The sequence below is a fragment of the Antechinus flavipes genome, chromosome 4 (assembly GCF_016432865.1).
Source record: "Antechinus flavipes isolate AdamAnt ecotype Samford, QLD, Australia chromosome 4, AdamAnt_v2, whole genome shotgun sequence".
NCBI classification, from domain to species: domain Eukaryota; kingdom Metazoa; phylum Chordata; class Mammalia; order Dasyuromorphia; family Dasyuridae; genus Antechinus; species Antechinus flavipes.
In genome coordinates this window covers 209,899,830-209,917,759 of record NC_067401.1, presented here as the reverse complement: position 1 = coordinate 209,917,759, position 17,930 = coordinate 209,899,830, and the positions used below count along the sequence as shown (strand labels likewise).

At 37.0% G+C, this 17,930-nt stretch overlaps 1 long non-coding RNA gene across 1 annotated transcript in view; it reads left to right on the top strand.

Moving 5' to 3' along the window:
- Positions 1-79: 79 nt before the first annotated feature.
- The window catches only part of LOC127561818 (uncharacterized), a 44,908-nt gene continuing 27,057 nt past the window's right edge, over positions 80-17,930 (top strand). The window contains exon 1 of the long non-coding RNA XR_007953540.1: positions 80-403. This is a non-coding gene — a long non-coding RNA (uncharacterized LOC127561818). The remainder of the gene's footprint in view (positions 404-17,930) is intronic.

Below are 17,930 nucleotides of genomic sequence, written 5' to 3'. Positions count from 1 at the left end.
GCCGGGCAGTTTTGACTAGCGGGGGAGGGGGAAGGGGGATGGGCTGTGTTGGGCGATAATAGGAAAAGGGTGTGGTGGGGCTGTTTGAGACACGCCCGACAATTGGTTATCTGGGAGAGAGCGGGATGCGACTCGCCTTCTGATTGGTCGGCTCCAGGATGCTCCCTGGACGCAGGTGGCTGGTCTGGGGTTGGAATTCTACTTGGTAAAGGGAGAGTGGGTTATGGGCTTTCCTGACCTTCTTGCTCTAGGGAGGGAAAGAAAAAGGAAAGGAGCGGGCAGAGGGAGATGGCTTGGTGAGGTCCCCGAGAAATGACTGACCTGACCTTTTTTGTCCCTGCCAAGTTGAACGGAGACAGAACTTGGACTTGTCCTGGCCACAGACGAGTCTCTCGGAGATAACGTACGGCCATTCATTCATACTGTGCCCAGCTCTGCTCCTGCATCCCAGGCATCTGAGGGGGATTGGGACGATGTTTCACCTGGTGGGGAGGGGGGCGGGCCACACCTGGATGTGAATAGCTGCTCCCGAGAGTTAAAGAACTGTTAGATTCGTTCTGCTTGGTACCCGAAACGGGGGGAAGGGGGAAGGGAGAGGGAATGGAGGGGGGAGCAAATTCAATTCCAGAAGCATTTAACCTTCCTAAGGTCTTCTTCATATGTAAAGTGAGAGAGTCGAGACTAAGGAGCACTGCTCCACCCCAAATATCTTAGTCCTAAAGATCCTATTATTCTCGTAACTTTCAAAAGAATTGGCTCCTTAGAGACTGGACAGGAAAACGGCAGATGCGGATAGAGGAGGAAATTCGAGACCAGGAAATTAGGTTTAATTATGTGGTTTGGATTTTGAGAAGAAGCTTTGGTAATATATTGTGCCATTGGCAATAAACACGTGATGGGCTTGTGAAAGGCACAGAAAGGAAGTATCGTGTGTGTGTGTGTGTGTGTGTGTGTTTTAATAGATTTTTAAGGAGAACTAGGTAATATTTTGAGAACTTTGTTAAGGACAGAGAAATGAGACCTGGGGAAAAAAGAGGAAAAAGTAGTCAGGTCTTATTCTTTTTAAGAATTAGATTTTAAGAAGAGCCTTTGGAAATCAACATTTTGTGAACTTGTTTAGAAAGGTAATGGGGAGGCAGAGAGGGAAAAAAAAGGAGTAATCAGTTTTTTCTTTTAAAAATTCACAGGTCTTAAGAGCTTTTGGTAGCATTTTGTAGACTTGTTAAAAAGATTTTTTTTATGAACCAAAAGTTGCAAACATTAAATTTTAATGACTTATAGAGTTCTTTGCCATTTAAAAAAATCCCATTATTTTCTGATATGTTGACCCAGAACCAAGACAGAAAAACTTTAATAATTAGAAGGTGCTTATACTGGAGTAGGACTGACTTACATTGTAATGCCGGAGAAACTGAGGCAGGAGAGAGATTAGAGAGTTTTTAATATTTTATTAATGGGAGAGTAAGATTGACTGGACAGGACTCTCGTCTCAGATTATCCAGTCAGACAGAGATAAGTATACTGGGACCAAGGAATCCATATTGGTCCCAGGGCTGGAGGACCCAAAGAATCCAGTGTCCAGCATACAGCTGCCAGACGCCATTCTCCAGCAATGAATGGAGGAACCCCAACTTCTTAAATACCTTTTTGGAGACAAAGAAGAGAAAGGGAGGGAAAGTTTTTATCAGGGAGGGGAAGCCATAAAACCTAAAAATTCCAGAGACAAAGAAGTAAAGATATCATGGGTTAATCTTGGAATATTCTAAAGGAATATTGTAAATCCATAAAAGAGTCAGGAGATCTACTTTTATCTTGCTAATTTATAACCCAAGAGCGAATAATCCTTAGTTTTACTGGGTCAGAGACAGAACAGTTAAGGAAACTGAGACAGGGAAACTGAGTCAGGACAGTTAAAGAGAACTGTGGCATAACATTCCACACTCTTTCTCCTAAATATTCAAATCTTTGAATCTTAGCACCTTCCTCTAGATACCCAGGAGGTCTTTGACCCACCTTATGTAAAGCAAATGAGCCAAAAATAAAACTAGAAAAAATGTAAGGACTCATATGGCAAGAGCAAGTCTCTCCCTGATAACCCCAGAGTTAACAGCTGTGCAAAGGCTCCCTTGTTGCAAGCATGTCAGGTCCTCTACAGTTTTGGAGCACCACCTCAGCCAGAGAATCCAGTTTGAGATGGACAGTTAGGTCTGTGATCATTTGTGCACTTAACTCAGTCTCTGCTTACAAAGCAGCAGGGACCAAGGCCCAGTCAGAGAGGCAGCCCTCTCCATGGGGGAAGGATGAGGCTTGTAGTAGCTCCACCCGTCCCCACCCAGAGAAACAGCAGGGCTGCTATTAGAATACAGATTTCTGAGCAGATTATGCACAGTTAGACCATCAAGGCAGGCAAACTCCAAACTTTTTAGGTGCCTCAAGCCAAACTTCAAGGTCCTTTGAAATGCTGAAATACTTAATGAACTGGGGTTACAGGAATGGAAAAACAGATCAGAGAGACTGCCAGTGTCACGACAGGTGTCTGATTTCTAAAACTTTTCTTAAAAAAAAATCTCAAAAACTGAGTCTGCCAGGGCACTTTTAACAAAATAAGGGATTCTAAAACTAAAGCATCCACATTCAATCTGAACTAGTGAGATAGGGGGTGGGGCAGAGATGCCTAAGGCAAAGTAAGAGCTAGGGGTTCCCATTCTTTTTGGTATTTTGAAAAAATATACCAGTTTCCCCAATGTTCTATCTCTACCTCCCCCCCTTTTTTTTTTCTCACGGAAAGGAATTATCAAATGACCATTCCCCATATAAATTCCAAGAGCAAATCAAAATCCCTATACATAACAGACTAATACAGTAGAATTTCCTAAAAAGCCCTCAAAACATATCAGCAATAATTACATAGTTTTAACAAATCCATATCAAATCTTAAGCACACAGAAATAGATGATCCAGGCAAGGTTTAACAGTCAGTCATCAACCATTCCCAAAGTCCCTCATATCAGTCCAAAGTACAGTCGATGCAAGGTCCATGGTCTCATTTTAAAACTGCTGCTTCAGGCTATGAAATGACAGGAGGCTCTCATTCCTTGCAGAGTGGGTGTGTGCCGTGGTGACAATCAAAGCTGATCAAAGCTGATGCAGGTTCCAGAAGCAAGTCAATATCTGTAATTTGACCAAAATCTAGAACAAAAACACAAATCTAACACATAAAGATTGGATCAGTCTCAGATAGAAAGACTCAGTTCACCAGACTGTTGCAAAACATGAGGAGGCCAAAATGGATTGGCCAGCAGTTTCCTGTGTGAAGAGACGAGTTTGCTTTACAGGCCAAGCAAACAGCTGCAGTCTTACAGACCCCTGTTAATTGTCCACTTATCATGTAGAAACCTTAAAGGAACAAAACACAAATATCCAGTAACAGACAGATGACCAGGCGAAATAGTTGCCCAAGCATTTAGGATACAATGATTATATATAACCAGACTGAAAATAGCAAAGCATGACATAATTGAATTGCATTAACAGTTCTATTGACCATTGCTCTGATCAGAGAGAGATCAGTTACAGAAGGAAAAATTCAAGAACATAACTATAATATAAGCAGTTGAGTTTTAACAGCTTATCAATCAATTGTCCCAGTAACTGTCACAGGGTGGAGCTTTAAAACTCCCAAATAGCATTAGCTAATTAACCCTAAGCCCAAAAACTTTTACCTCCAATAACAAATGTCAATCAAATTTCTGATAAATCTTAAACAAAGAGTTACCATAACCTTACAGTAATAACAGAAAGAAATTTCGTCTCAGTAAGTTCACAACTTAGAACAATTATCATATCTCTGTAGATGTTACATGAGTGAACATTATATACATACATTTTGCTTTTAAAATACCCAATACATAGAAAAATATCCCAAATTGCATATTGTCCATAACAGAAACATTTTCAAAAGGACAAAGAAAAAACTTATGTCCAGAGGCCCTTTAAATAACCTCAGAATGACCCAATACAATCAATTTAAACTTATACAAAAGACCCAATTCCACATAAAAGAATTCAAGAAGGTTTTTTTAAACATAGCAATTAAACTTTTAGAAATACTCAGACCAAAGTATGGATCACATTTATGACCATATCTCTTAACCAAGAAAACTTTTATCTATCAAAAAAAAAACAAGTATTCAATCAATTTAACCTAAGTATGTCCTTAAAAATCACAGTTAGCTGCACTGCCGCAATCAGATAAGAAAAAAAACGGCAGGAACATACTCAGGGGGGTGAGGGAAGGAGAGGATTCCACGTGGCCACCCTTACCCCACTCCTGACCCCCTAGAAAAAAAATTTCCCTCAGGTTCCCCACTCAATTTCCTACATGGGGGTCCTTTTCAAGATTTAGCCCATCAGTTTCCCAAGATCAGGTTTCTTCCCAAATCCACCCATTTCCAACTTTCTCTTTCCCCCTGACTACATACTTAAACAATCTCCTTAAAGAACTTTCCTTCCCAGATGCTCCTTTGGTAAAGTAGCAGAAGGCAGTGGGGGTGGGTGGTTCCCTCCCCCACCTCTTCACCTACTCCCAAAAGTCTTTCTTTCACCTTCCTAAAACCATGCAAACCTCTAATTTCCCCTACAAATCAGTCCTTCCTAAATCACCTGCATTCCTCTTTCCTTTTCCCTTCAAAAACCTGTAAGATTCACACAATAGTGAATAACCCAAACCTCCACAAAACCCACACTGTCCAGCAGGGCTGGTTTTAAAGTATAACTTATGTTAACAAATAACTCAATATATTTCAGAAGGTAACAAACTGAATCAAACTAATACAGTTGTTTTTAAAAGTTTTTCTTCTACCACATTTCTTCTGACAGCTATTAGCATCTTATCTCCAGAGCTTTTTATTGCCCAGGCCAGGCTAAGCTTGAATTTTATTGCTCTTTACTCTAGTAGGCTTTTCCTTTAAAAAAGTTTAAAATCACTAGCAAATTTTTCAAACAACTAATTCCCAAATTTCTTAATCATTGTTCTTAAAACTTAACAAAGCTCTTAAATCAGCAAACAGACTAGGGGCTGTTTCCAGGACCTCCACCCCCAGAGAGAGGTATGTTTCACCTTGAATTCCCTTTTCCCATTCCAGAATCCAAAGGGGCTTCTGTGAACTTCTAAGCCCATTTAGTGCTTTACTCTGCCTTCACAGAGAATGCCTAGATATTCCATTCAAATGTCTTTCCTTTAAATGTTAGCACCTGCTCTTCTATATATATATATTATAACTTTCTGAACTTTCAAATCCCTTTCAATCTATTTTTTTTTCCTTTTTTTCTTCCTTTCCCTTTTCTCCCTTTTTCTCACAGGCTGCTGCAGTCAGCCAGAGACAGAGAGAGAGAGAGAAAGATTTTTCAAACTTCTTGATATTTTCTAAGCTTGCAACACAGAGGCTGAATCCTTATCTCTTACAAGCTTATTTTAACTTTTAACACAGACACACACAGACAAACATGGAGCTCCAATTTACTATGCACAGTTGCAACGTTGTTTTCCAACCAACAACATAACAGACAAACCACACAGAACATAGAACATATATCACACAGACTACACAGTTACAACATTAAGCAAACATATAACATACACAGAGGATATTTTCCAGCGTCCCAGAAAATACCCGCCTCAGAATTTTTAAACCCGTCGGTATTTATTCTGAGACCACAGGTTGCTAGCAACAGAACAGACCAGAACCAGAACCAAAACCAGATGGTACCCCAAAAGGTACCCAGACAGACTTACTCTCCCGAATGCCGAATCAAATGCCGAATCAAATGCCGAATCGATTTCGTTGTCCACTGTAGGCCAGACTGGGGCTGAAGAACCGCTTCCCTCAAGGAACAGACCCAGGTCCTGAGCCCCCCTCAGGCCTAGGTGGAGACCGAGAGGTCTCTAATCTCTAATCCAGTTCTCAGTTTCTATTATCTCGGTGGAACCTCCAAATTGTAATGCCGGAGAAACTGAGGCAGGAGAGAGATTAGAGTGTTTTTAATATTTTATTAATGGGAGAGTAAGATTGACTGGACAGGACTCTCGTCTCAGATTATCCAGTCAGACAGAGATAAGTATACTGGGACCAAGAAATCCATATTGGTCCCAGGGCTGGAGGACCCAAAGAATCCAGTGTCCAGCATACAGCTGCCAGACGCCATTCTCCAGCAATGAATGGAGGAACCCCAACTTCTTAAATACCTTTTTGGAGACAAAGAAGAGAAAGGGAGGAAAAGTTTTTATCAGGGAGGGGAAGCCATAAAACCTAAAAATTCCAGAGACAAAGAAGTAAAGATATCATGGGTTAATCTTGGAATATTCTAAAGGAATATTGTAAATCCATAAAAGAGTCAGGAGATCTACTCTTTTATCTTGCTAATTTATAACCCGAGAGCGAATAATCCTTAGTTTTACTGGGTCAGAGACAGAACAGTTAAGGAAACTGAGACAGGGAAACTGAGTCAGGACAGTTAAAGAGAACTGTGGCATAACAACATATCATATTAATTTGGCTGTTACCTCTCCTCTTCTAGAAATACTGTTAATGTACAAAGCGCTGTATTATTCACTTTTAAATAGTTAGCAGAAAACATTCTCTCCTGTAATGGGTAGGTATAGTGGCAAGTCAAAGAGGAAACAGGAACTTCCCTTGACATTCACACACACAATTCTGCATGCAACTTTAATATTTGGAAGATGATTCAATGTTGGGAATAAGAAATCAAAGAAAAAGAAATGGAAATAAAAGCATGTTTGGGTTTTTAGTACTTAATTATCATTTGTTTTATGAAGTAAACAGACAAAATTAATTTCAAAAGATTCAACATCTGTCATTAAGAGTCTACTACTATCTGCTAGTTGCTGTGCTAAACAATGGGGATACTAAAGGCAAAGAAAGGCAGTTCCTTCCCTGGAATTGAGCGGAGGGGAAAGAAAATGACAACCAAACAAGCTATATATAAACACGCTAATTAACAGGATAAATTGGAGATAATACGAGTAAAGGCATTAGAAAGGAAATTTGGAAAGACTTCTTTTTTTTTTTTTTAATAACTTTTTTATTGATAGAACGCATGCCAGGGTAATTTTTTACAGCATTATCCCTTGCATTCATTTCTGTTCCAATTTTTCCCCTCCCTCCCTCCACCCCTTCCCCCAGATGGCAAGAGTCCTTTACATGTTGAATGGATTGCAGTATATCCTAGATACAATATATGTGTGCAGAACTGAACAGTTTTCTTGTTGCACAGGGAGAATTGAATTCAGAAGGTACAAATAACCCAGGAAGAAAAACAAAAATGCAAGCAGTTTATATTCATTTCCCAGTGTTCTTTCTCTGGGTGTAGCTGCTTCTGTCCATCTTTGATCAATTAAGGCTCTCTTTATCGAAGAGATCCACTTCCATCAGAATACATCCTCAAACAGTATCGTTGTTGAGGTATATAATGATCTCCTGGTTCTGCTCATTTCACTCAGCATCAGTTCATGTAAGTCTCGTCAGTCCTCTCTGTATTCATCCTGCTGTTCATTCCTTACAGAACAATAATATTCCATAACATTCATATACCACAATTTACTCAACCATTCTCCAATTGATGGACATCCTTTCATTTTCCAACTTCTGGCCACTACAAACAGGGCTGCCACAAACATTTTGGCACATACAGGTCCCTTTCCTTTCTTTAGTATCTCTTTGAGGTATAAGCCCAATAGAAACACTGCTGGATCAAAGGGTATGCATAGTTTGATAACTTTTTGAGCATAGTTGGAAAGACTTCTTGTAGAAGGTAGGATTTTAAAATAGGACTTGAAGGAAGGTAGGAGAGAGAGAGAGATCTAAGGCAAGAGAAAATTACAGGCCTGTAGTTCAACCTATAAAAATGCATGGCGTCTGGAGATAAGAAATGACTACATGGAAACCACAAAAGTAAGAGGTGCTGATCAGAAGTTATAGTGAGAACATACAAGACCTATATATTTTCTTAACATCTAAATAAAACACAAGTTGAGAAAATTCACTTCCCCTCTTTGAAAAGGTATAGGACTGTGGTTGCAAAGATGAATATATTCAGACATCCTGTATATAAAAGGCAGCAAAGTGGTGCACTGGGTAGAATGTGCCCTTGTGTACATTTGGAAGAGTCATACATTGTGGTCTTAAAGATTTTTGTCCTGTCATGTTCTTCTGAGAGACTTGTAATCCTTGGATTGTTTCCAAACATTCTGTCTTCCAGATCATTATGTTTTGTTAGGATAGTGAGCATATTTTAGTGTTGCTGGGTTTTTTGTTTTTCTTTTAGATTATCCTCATTTCTGTATATTATTTTGTTTTTGTTTCTTTGGTGAAACTTGCCATCAAAGATTCCACTAGTTGGGCTTATATCCCAAAGAGATTGTAAAGGAGGGAAAGGGACCCATACGAGCAAAAATGTTTGTGTCAGCCCTTTTTGTAGTGGCAAGAAACTGGAAACTGAGTGGATGCTCATCAGTTGGAGAATGGCTGAATAAGTTATGGTATATGAATGTTAAGATATATTATTCTGTAAGAAATGACCAACAGGATGATTTCAGAGAGGCCTAGAGAAACTTATATGAACTTATGCTGAGTGAAATGAGCAGAACCAGGAGATCATTATACGTGGCAACAATAAGACTATACAATGATCAATTTTGGTGAATGTGGCTCTCTTCAACAATGAGATTATTCATACCAGTTCCTGTTCAAATGGAGAGAGCCATTTAGGAGTGTGGACCACAATGTAGCATTTCCATTCTTTCTGTTGTTTTTTCTGTTTCTGTTGTTTGCTTGCATTTTGTTTTCTTTCTCAGGTTTGGTTGTTTTTTTAATCCGATTTTTCTTGTGCAGCAAGATAACTATAAATGTGTGTGTGTGTGTATTGGATTTAACATACATTTTAACATATTTAACATGTATTGGACTATTTGCTACCTAGGGAAAGGGGTGGGGGGATGGAGAAGAAAATTTGGAACAGAAGGTTTTGCAAGGGTCAATGTTGAAAAATTACTCATGCATATGTTTTGTAAACAAAAGGCTTTAATTAAAAAGAAAAAAAAATTCCAGTAGTTTCATTCTGTACATTATCTTAATTTCATAGGTCATAAATTCTGTTCTCATAATTTTCATTCACTTTTGAAATACTAGGGAGCAGTGTATTGTGATTGCCTGTTCACTTCACATTTCACAGGATCCTCTATCTCATCAAGTGTTAGATTGTTTTTGTTTTGCAGTATTTATTCATAGATGACTGAACTGCTGGTTTATTAGATGTGGAATCTATGTTTCCATATGTTTTTGTGTATGTTTTCCATATTGATTTATCTGTTTGTTTCAAGGTCTTTGAGTTTTCATTTTCCTAAGATTTTTGGTAATTTCAGAATTTTTCCCTTATTTTTCTCTTGTTCATATTTTTCATATTGTTCAAAGCATCTCAGCTTCCCTGCTGGGTCCTTCATGGTTCCACATCTTTGGTACTGCTCCAAGTAACTTTTGGGTAAACAGAACTGATCTCAGTTGAATGCTGAGTTCTTTTCCTCAGAATTAGTGGAGTGCTGCATGACACTCCACATCCACAGATAGTGTCCTGTCCCACAGTCCTGCCCCAGTTGATTTTCTTCAGTTTTCTTCAATTCTCTGATCTTACAGTGGCAGTTCAGAGCTTTGCCACACTGCTGCTGTGGGCCTATTTCCATAGAGTAGGTTTCTAAACTCTGGAAGACAGAATGAGTGAGATGTGATGTTAAGCTCTATTTCAAGCACATTTAAAATATGTCATGCTCCTTTCCTCTATTCTTTGCTTTTCCTGCAGAGATCTCTTTCAGCACATATCACTGTTTGACTAAGTGCTAGTTGTCTTTCACAATCCCCAGCAAACTTCGGCTCCTGAAGGGCTTTCACAGTATTGGCTGTCTATTGCAGCAGCCTAAGAAAAATTTCCAAAGTCTGGACTTAGGTTATCCATGGCACTGGAAAGAGAGTGGAAACTGGGACTATTTTGTCACAAACCCATGGGTCCATTCCTTAGGTTCTTGGGTTGGATGGAACAGCCTTATTACTTGTAATGTGGGTAATGAAGGAGAGATGTTGAGTGAATTCAGGTTAGGTATCAGCTTGTGATTTTTTTTTTTTTTAAACCTTTTGGATTCTGGTATCTTAGATCAGAGCTATCAAATTTGTAGCTACCGACACAAAATTCCTGAGTGGGACCCAAACAATATTGAAATATAATTGGGAAATTCTTAACAAAATAAAATGAATACAACATAATGTTGATTTGTGGTTTTCTGATAAGCATCCTGCAGTGATCTCATTTTATTTTAGCTTGAAACCACTATCCTAGATCATGGAGACAGCTGAATTTCCTTTATCTTTTGTGTAAAATTTATGTTTTGGACAAGTTTGAGAGCTCATGGGAATCAGAGAAAATAGCTAGTCCTCTAACTTGTTGCTTATATGACCCACACATAATTGTCCTTTTGCTTTCTGCCACTGCTGTTACCGACATAACTGGGAACTTACATGTTGCTAGCATCTGTGCCCTTTTTGGCTTTCTGTTATATATTACTCATGATTCAGAGGTAGGGTTTCTTTACAAGGAAAAGAAAATATAAATTCAAAGATGATATACCAAGATTAGTGATTAATAGAGCATTTAAGAAGTTTAAGGAGTTTTCTTCTTGGTTGAGCTAAGAAATTTATATTTCTTTCCTAATGGGTATATGTTTTCTAGTATAATATAATTTGTATAATTTTTTAAATTATTTAAACAATTTTAATTATTTTTGCTATTTGCTTTGATATATGGGTTTATTTACTTTTCACTATTTGTGATAATCTTTTGTGTAACCAGCATTTGGTGGGAAGGAGTTGAGCCTATGGTTGTAACCTTATAATATCCTTCCCCTTTAAAACATAAAAAACAGAAACTAGTAGCTTTTTTGCTTTTGAATCTAAAAAATATTCCCCTATATCAGCAATATTTAAGAGCCTTCTCTTTTTGAGGAGAACTGTGGCCAGTCATGTGGCCCCTACTCCTACTTGGCTTAAGGCAGGAATCTCACATGGAGAGAGATGATCAAGATTCCAGAGATACCATCCCTGTCTCCCATCTATATGTTTAGACATTCTGTGTGCACATACACATAATTTTAAATGGGCAATTATATACATAAATAGGTATACACAAAATAAATAGGTTTTCTATCTTTGAGAAACAGAAAGTAGTAATTAGAGGGAAGTAGGAGAGGACTGTGAAAAGCCTCCTGGGGTAAGAAAGTGGTGACTGAACTGAGTTTTGAAGGGAACCAAGGATTCTTCAAGAGATGAAGCTGAAGAAGGAAAGCATTCCAGACATAGGAGACAGCAAGTGCAAAAGAATTGAGATGAGATGCAGCGCAAATCTGAGGAACTTTAAAGAGGCCAATGTGGGTGGATCTTATAGTACATTTAGGAAAATTATATGTAAGATTGGAAAGATAGGAAGGGGGCAGTTATGTGCACACAAAATGTCTAAACATATAGATAGATGGGAGACAAGGATGGTATCTCTGGAATCTTGATCCTCTCTCTCCATGTGAGATTCCTGCCTTAAGCAAAGTAGGAGTCGGGGCCACATGTAACCTCAATGTCCTCTTTAAAATGGGGAGAATAAGGCTGTTATAAGGATGAGTTAATATTTGTTAAATTTTTTTCTTCATGATTATTATTAAAGCTTTTTATTTTCAAAACATATGCATGGATAATTTTTCAACATTGATCCTTCCATAGCCTTGTATTCCAAATTTTCCCCTCCTCCTTCCTACCACCTCTCCTAGGTGGCAAGCAATCCAATATATGTTATACATGTTAAAATATATGTTAAATGCCTTGAGTTGATTGAAGTAAGAAAAGCTCCCTTTTCTGTATTATCATGACTCACCAGCTAAGCTGAGGCAAAACTCCTGAGACCCTTGAGTTAGCCTAGTCTTGAGAATGTTTTCATACCTTTCAAGGAAAAAATAACCTGCTATGGAGGAAGAGGGTTATCAATATACTTTTCCTAACATATCCTGATGAGGGAATTCTCTTTACCGCAATACACAATAATCTTAAAATAGCTCCCTGGGATAATTAAAAGTTTAAGGGACTTTCCTAGGGTCACAGAATCAGGATGTATGAGAGGCAGGTCTTAAACCCAGTTCTTTCTCACTCTAAGGCTAGATCTCTATGCACTCTGCCATAAGCTTCTTTCCAACTGTTCCTACCTGTCTTTGAATTCCCATTTCTACTATCATTAAGAGCAATAAAGTACTGTGAGAGGAAGTTGACAAAAACAGTCCCGGATAATGCTTTTCAAACAGGTAGGCAACAAGTATTTATTAAGAAGAGCTAGATGTATAGTCGATAGAATAGTGGCCCTGAAGTCTGAAACTTACACCTTATCAGTGGGATCCTGGGCAAGTCACTTAAAACTTGTTTGCCTCAGTTTCCTCATCTGTAAAATGGAAATAATAGTACCTATCCTTGAGGATCACATGAGATAATAATTGTAAAGCACTTAATACAGTACCTGGCACACAATAAGCACACACGTATATAAATGATAATGGTGATGTTCTTATTTTATTCCAGTTCACTATGTTAAGAACTAGGGATAATATTACAACAATAAGATATCCCCTGCCCTCTAAGAGCTTACATTCTAATGGAAGAACACATAAAAAGGAACTTAAAAGGAAGGTAAGGGAAAGGTACCAGCACAGATAATGGTATCAGCAAAACACAGAAGGGAAATCAAGCATGGTCAGCTTAGATCTATTTACAAAATTGGGCCCCTGGAATGACCTTGCCGATGGGAGAAAGAGACCATCATCCTTTCTAGGGTGAGAAGTTGCAGAGTCAGTGTGGCTAAGTTCAGGAGAATCTGAAGTACAGCAAAGAGGAAATGAATCATGACCGGTTTGGGTCTATCTGCAGAATGGAGATCCCAGAAAGTGAAAGGAACTCACTTAACAGGAGAAGGCAGCCAGCATGGCCCCAAGCACTAAGGGTGGGCTAAAAGGCTGTTGAATTATAGTGATGAAATCCAAGAGTCTAAGAAGCAGAGGAGGCAAAGTGGGTGCCTAAGAGCTACATGTTGTTACAGTGGCAGGTACTTGAAGGTTGAATTTAAATAAAAATGGAAGAATTGTACTGAGAAGGGTTTAACACAAAATGTAAAATCAACCTGCTTCACAATTCAGTTTTGAGATAATTGACATTTATATAACTTTAAAATTTTCAAAGTACTTTACAAATATCTCTTAGATCCTCATAACAACCTTAGGAAATAGATTTTATTAGAATCTCCATTTTACAAATAAGGACACTGAGCCAAGCAGAGCATAAGTGATTTGCCTAGGATCATACAGCTAGTGAGTGAGACTGAATTTAAATCCAGTTTTTCCTGATTTGGCACTCAGTTAACTAGGCTGTGTATGAAAAATAATTTTAACAGTATAGTAAAAACCTTTATGCCAGAAATATTACCAATCTTTATGGGGAATATGGCAATGAGTATGATATAAAGTATTCTGATTCATTTTTCCTAGGTTTTAATGATAAAAGATCATAGGAAGAATGTTTCTAAGAAAAACTAGCTTTTATATCTTTGGTTTGCTTGTCTTTAGTGCAGATCAATAAAGCTCATATTTCATGGCCTCTGGGAGTTTGAAATTCTGCTTAGTCAGACGTTTGTATGATGGCATAAAGAAATTGTCAAAAGTAGCTTTGGATGAGAGATTTATTAATTTATAAATCATTTAAAAACATAGTCTAAATTATAAAACAGCATAATAATTGTATGTTATCTTTTTGTTAATTCAAGTTTTATTTTTAGTTCTGACTTTTATCCTTTTTCCTTTCCCTTTTCTCTCCCAGTGAGAAGGCAAGGAAAATGAAATCCATTACAAGATTTCAAATCATACATAAAAAAGAGTTTCCCACATTAGTCATGTCCAAAAAGAAAGAGAATATGCTTCATTTTATATTTTGACTCCATCAATTCTTCATCTGGAGGTGGATGGCATCCTTTGGAATTGTGTTTATAAGAGTTAAGTTTTTTCAGGGCTGAATATCTTTACACTATTAACATTTTTTGAGGCAATGGGGCAAAGTGACTTGCCCGGAGACAGCCAGTAAATGTCTAAGGCCAAATTTTAAACTTAGATCCTCCTGACTCCAAGGCTAGTACTTTATCCACGATATTACTTAGCTGCCCCTCCATTATTACCATTATATAAATTGTTCTAGTTCTGCTCACTTCACTTTACAGTAATTCATTCAATTCTTCTCAGGTTTTTTGAAACGATCTTCATTTTTTTGCAACACAGTAATGTTCCATCACATTCATATCATATAATACAGCCAATTCCCCAGTTGATAGGCATCTGTTCAGTTTCCAATTTTTTGCAACCAGAAAGCAAGCTGCTGTAAATATATCTATGCAAATGGACCCTTCTTTCATCTATTTGAAGAACAGACTTAGTAGTGGAATTGCTAAATGAAGTAGTATGCACAATTTAATTGCTTTGGGGGCATAACAAATTATTGACCAGAAAGTTTTCACAGTTCCAGTAATAATACTTCAGTAAAGAATATGCTATCCTCATAGTTGACATTGGATATTTAGACAATAAGCTTAGTTTGTTTTTCATGCTCTTATAAATACATTGTTTTTTTCTATTGATAGCAATCTGAGAAAGCCTTAAAGAATAATTAGCCACATTCTTTCAGACATGTAGTGAACACCTATTAATGTATTGGAGTTGCATTTTTAAACCATCTTATACATTAAAATAATTTTTATAAATTATAACCAAAAATTTTCAAATGAAAGCTCGCTCTTTGTTACAATAAACATAAATCCTCTGAACAGGAAATTATTATCTATTTTAAAAATATATATCCCATTAAATATTGAGCAGTTTTCAAATCTGTGTTTATCACATTCTTTTAACAACTCAATTCACAATCTAGCAGCCTTCAGATTAAAAGAGAAGTTATTTTAATAGCATTTCTAATAGTCGTTTCTCAAATATTAAAATATAAGGCAATTGACATAATGTTGAATGTATTTGCAAACTATCATTAATAGAAAATGATTCATTTTATTGCCTTTAATATACTAATCACATCTCAAACGTAGGATAAGCATCCAATTAAAGAAATAATTATAATGATAAGAGCCAACACATATATAGTGCTTATCATATGCCAAACTTTGTGTTAAGAACTTCACAATCTGTATCAGTTGATCGTCACAACAACTCTGGGAAGTGGACATTATTTTTCTCTTTATAGATTAGGAAATTAAGGTAGCCAGAGATAAAATAACTTGCTTAAGATCACCTATCTAATAAATTTCAAAGACTAGAGTGTAACTCAGTTTTCCCTGATTCATGCTTTAAAAACAAACCAAACCAAAAAATATGGCACTTTGGGAGCCAGAATAGCAGGTTAAGCAGGAAATCTCTTGAACTCTCCTTTATTCATTTCCAAACAACTATAAAAATAGCACCTCAAAACAAATTCCGGAATGGCAAAACCAACAAAAGGATAAGAGTGAAACCATTTTCTAGCCCAAGAAGTAGGCCAGGAAAGATCTTTCTCACTTGGGTAAAAGGAAATTGTGTCCTGGTAAGCAAGTAGCAGGCCCTGCCTCATCAAGTTAGTGGGGGATTTTGAGCCTCAGTGCACATTAGTGACTGAGGCCCCATGCCATGGTGCAGCAGCAGCAAGCAAGCAGATAGATAGTACCCCCTCTCATACCTGCAGATTCAGAGCAGCACTGTCAGAACCTTACTTCAGCACCAGACGAGCAAGCAGTTTGAGACAGTGCTTCCAAAAGCAGAGCTCAATTTTAAAAGTACTGAAATAGGCTAGGAAGCAAAAGAACAAGACAAAACAAAACCAAAAAAGAACCTAATTATAGAAAGTTAATATGGTGACAAAGAAAATCAATACAATGTCAAAGCACCTACATGCAAATCTTCAGAGAAAAATATGGGTTTATGATAGGGCCAAAAGGAACTCCTGGAAGAACTCAAAAAGGATTTTTAAATTTAATAAAAGAGGTAGAAGAAAAATTTGGAAAAGAAATGACAGTGATAATCATGAAAAAAGTCAACAACTTATAAATCATAAGTAAAATTTTCTATTCATCTCTGGTCTTATCATTAGAACAGCTTGAAAGCTTTCTATTTCATTGAATGACCAGTTTTTCCCCTAAAGGGTTATGCTCAGATTCACTGATTAGATGACTCTTGGTTATAATTCTAGCTTCTTTGCCTTTTAGAATATCATATTCCAAGCTCTCCACATAACAAAAGAAAGAGAAAGGAAAAAAAAAAAAAAAACTAGGACAGTACACTCAGTCCATGTCCAGAATCTTGGGACAGTTGTCTCACCTGGATATCAGCTGTTTCTGGATCCATACTAGATGAACCTTGAGGTCCTTGGAGGGTTCTAACATCCACTCAAGAGCAGTGGCTTCCTTCAGATTATCCAGGAGTCTACACCCACAAGTTCAGCAGTTTGGGGAGTAGTCAGAAGAATTTGGTAGGGGTCCTTAGAAGACATACGGATTGAAAATTGTGAGAAAATTCTTTGCATCTAAGTGAAATGAACAGAACCAGGAGATCATTATACACGACAACAAGAAGATTATATAATGCTCAATTCTGATGGATGTGACTCTTTCCAACAAGATGATTGAGGCCAGTTCCAGTAGTCTTGTGATGAAGAGAGCCATCTATATCTAGAGAGAGAATTGGGAACTGAGTGGGGAACACAACATACATGTTCACTCTTTTTGTTGTTTGCCTTTTTGTTTTCTTTCTCATTTTTTCCCATTTTGATTTGATTTTTCTTGTGCAGCAAGATAATTGTATGATTATGTATACATATATTGGATTTAACACATATTTTAACATGTTTAACATATATTGGATTACTTGCCATCTAGGGGAGGAGGTGGAGGGGAAGGAGAGGAAAATTTGGAAACAAGGTTTTCAAAGGGCAATGTTGAAAAATTATCCATGCATATGTTTTAAAAATAAAAGAAAAAGAAGAAAAAAATTCTTTGTATTAATCTTTGCATGAGTTTGAGCTTCTGTCAGTATAATACAGGTTTTGGTTAAGTATCTCTAAACAACTCATAAAGATAATTCAGTTTCCCACCACATAGATCTGGGTTCAAACAATTTCATGAATTATGGGAATTGTGAGAAGAATTTTAAAAAATAAAAAATTTTCTCACAATTCCCATAATTGTATAATTACATTAAATCAAGTACCCATCAAACAACTTATAGATCTCACAGTGGACTAGTTCTGAGAAGGGAGATTTACATGTCACCAAGTTAATCAAGAAAACTAACCATAAACATCTTGAAACAAAACACCAAAGCAATACAATAGTTATCACCAATATTAATATCCAGTCTCCTTATATTCTAGTAACCCATTAAACTTTAGAGCATTTCAGTTTATGGTACCATTGGCTATTTCTATACTTACCTCAATCTTTTATCTACTATAAGAATCTTTAAAAAAATTTTTGAGGATTCATCTATAAAATGAACTCATCAGCCTTTTAAAATTATCAGACAGATACCTTAGGAATGGGGAAATAATTTCATGGTTTTTACTAACATATAAAAATTCATTAATAAATCAATAATCTAAATTACTAAAACATACTCAAAAACTCAATTTTCATGATAAATTTTGAACATATTTGTATGGTTCTCAGAGAAAACAGTCTAATCCTATTGCTTTCTCAAAATTTGCTATTCCATTTAATTAAAAAATTTTCATATTACATCTTTGTTTTAATTGCTTTTTATAATC